Here is a 3,105-nt window from a genome sequence, read left to right as displayed (position 1 = left end):
CAGCGATCATGTGGTCAAGAAAGAATGCCGCCAATTCCTCTTGAATTGCTCGCATGCGAGCTGGTGCTAGGAGTTCATCCCTCTTCCGAAACCTCTAATTTGAAGAAGGGGGTCAATACATATATATATATATATATGAATGAATGAAACTCAACACAAATGATGGTAATAAAATAAAATTGTGAATGTTGTTATTTACGCACTTCATATTGTTCGTCAGTGTAGCCCCACTCACAGGTCGTGTGGCGGATGGACTCGCAAATGTAGTATCCACAGAAATTATTCCCTTGTTCCTGCCACAACCACTTTACAAGAAATAGAGGTCAATCAAACTGATAAGCAAGAATGCCAAATGGTATTGATGAAACTAGCGCTTGAATCAATAGGAGATGCGCGGAACATGCTACTATAGTACTTACTTTCGGGTGTCTAAATTGCAGCTTCTTCGGGAGTCCCGGAGCTTTTTTGGTGAATTTTTTTCCAAACCCTGCCAGACAAAGAAAACAATTACTTGATATATCAGGAAATGAACAAAGTTGCTGATGTGGTGTATAATGATCGATTTAACTTACTTCTCGAGCATTTGAGTCATGTCCGCATAGTCCTGGGGATCTTCTCGTCTTGAGTCTAAGACGGTTACTAGTCCCTCCTCAAGCTTAATCTCTAGGAGAATATAGTGGAAACTGCACACGCATGTATAACTCATCAATTACATTACTATAACCTTGACTAATATATAAGGGAAACCGAATACGCACAAGACAGTAACACTCACTTGAAGTTGTAAGGAAAGAGTATTATATCTTTGTTTTCATTTATTACCAACGATCATAGCAAGTTGGCCACGGTATCTGCGGGATGAAATTTAACCTCAGTTTCATCTATGAGATATGTGTTAATGAACCCAATATCACCGACTTGTCTTTTCTTCAATTCGGCGATCTTCAATCTGCATAATATAGTGAGGATAATTATAAATACATGCAATGAAAGAGTTGAGCTATATAGAGAGACTTAATGACAGAAGTAGTACTACTTACAGACAGTAGCAGGTGACCGTTGCTTTATCGAGGGCCAATTGATTGAAAAACTGAAAGAACTCCTCAAATGGAACAGGCAACAGATCAATTCCAACGAGGTCATGCTCCTTTTTAACTCTCACATACAAAGTACTCCTCCCCCAGACTCTCTGCAGATTTTCAAGTACCAATCATGCAATCTTCGCATCATCGTTGATAGAGATCTTTCATCTTTGACGAGAGGCTTCCCGTACTCGTTATCTTTGTATCTACACCTCGATGAAATCATAATGTACATCGTCGGGCAGGTAATCTCCAAGATTGCTATAACCGGGCACCATCCTCGGATCATTAGCGACGATGTCGCTAGGCACCTTGAGCGGGGGGCACGATTGCTTCGCTTGTTTGCTGAGCTGTGCAATTTGTTTCCCAGCTCGTCGTTCGTTCAGCTTTTGATCATTGACAGTAGTTCCCGACCATTCCACTTCGACAAATTCCTTTCCAATAATGCGCTCATAGTTTCCTTTCAGCGGAGACTTGGGTGGTTTTGTCAGGGCAGCCAGAGTGCGCTTCGCTTTCACCGGATCTACCTTCTCCTCCGGAGGTGGATGTTTCTTTGCTTTCACCCCTTCAAAGAAGTTCCTCACTTCTTCTCGCGCGATCTCGGCGTTCTCCTCCGGGGTCCTCTCGTATGGTAACTTCTCTGGAGTCTTCAAAGAAGGACCGAATCTGTATGTCCTCCCGCCTCTGGCTGTACTCCTAGACGCCGGCAGAGCAGACAAAGCGGTCGTCTTCTTTACTTGCTTACGAGGCAGAGGAGAAGGACTACGATGTGCCAAAGCAGCCGGAGCGGCGGCAGGTCTCTTCCGCCCTTGCTGACGAGGCGGAGAAGGAGGAGGCTGGCTACTCGGGCGCGTCGGCGCAGGCGGAGAAGGAGGCAGAGTGCCGCCACACGCCGGAGAAGGAGCCGGCCGAGTGCCCTGATCATCACTCGCCGGAGGAGGAGGCGGCGGAGGAGGCGGAGTGCTCTGACTCGCTTGAGGAGGAGGCGGTGGAGGAGGCGGAGTGCCCTGACTTGCCGGAGGAGGAGGAGGAGGCGGAGGCGTCCAGTTCGGAAGGTTGATGAGCTCCTTCCGCCATAGGCATGGAGTCTTCAGGGCAGAACCCAGCCTAGTCTCCCCTTCACCGGTAGGGTGGTCAAGCTGGAGGTCCTCAAATCCCTCCGTTATTTCATCCACCATCACCCTAGCATATCCTTCTGGAATCGGCTGGCAGTGAAAAGTTGCGCCGGGTTCAGTAGGATAAACAGAGCCAACAGCCGCCTTGACCTTCAAATTCATCCATTGTGTCATAAGGTGGCAATTTTGAGACTCCGTGATAGCATCCACGGGATAGCTGGCAGGAGCCGTCAAGGCATGCTCCGGCTGAAGCAGCTCGGTGGAAGCCATGCTGCTTCTCCGCTGAGATGGCGAGGTAGCTTCGGGGGAAGCTTCGGCAGTTCGTTTGCTGCGATTTGCTTCTCGTTCCTCTATCGCTTGTACCTTTTCTTGCAGCTCCTGCATTTGGGTCTGCTGCAATTTTTTCGTCCTCTCGTGGCATTTGTAACCGCCTACATCCGGAAACCCAACCTTCCACGGAATGGAGCCTGGCGTGCCTCGTGTCCGTCCAGGGTGCTCAGGATTCCCGAGGGCCATTGTGAGCTCATCGTTCTCTCTGTCTGGAAAGAACGTCCCTTGCTGCGCTGCTTTGATATACTGCTGAAGCTTCTTGACTGGTATGCCCATTTGATCATTCGTCCAAATGCACTTCCCTGATACAGGGTCCAAGGTTCTACCAGCCCCGAAGAACCAAGTCCGGCAACGGTCTGGCCAGTTAATTGTCTCTGGTTCGATACCTTTATCAACCAGATCATTCTCAGTGTTGGCCCACTTAGGACGGGCTATGTGGTAGCCACCTGACCCCGTGCGATGGTGATGCTTCTTCTTCGCAGCATTTTGCTTGTTTGTCGCCGACATCTTCTTACTCTTTTCCGATGTCTTGTGGGCCACAAATGCGGGCCAATGATCTTTGATCTTCTCATATCTTC

This window comes from Triticum urartu, chromosome 6, assembly GCF_003073215.2.
Source record: "Triticum urartu cultivar G1812 chromosome 6, Tu2.1, whole genome shotgun sequence".
NCBI lineage: Eukaryota > Viridiplantae > Streptophyta > Magnoliopsida > Poales > Poaceae > Triticum > Triticum urartu.
The sequence above is the reverse complement of the archived record's forward strand: the minus strand, read 5'-3'. Positions refer to the sequence as shown.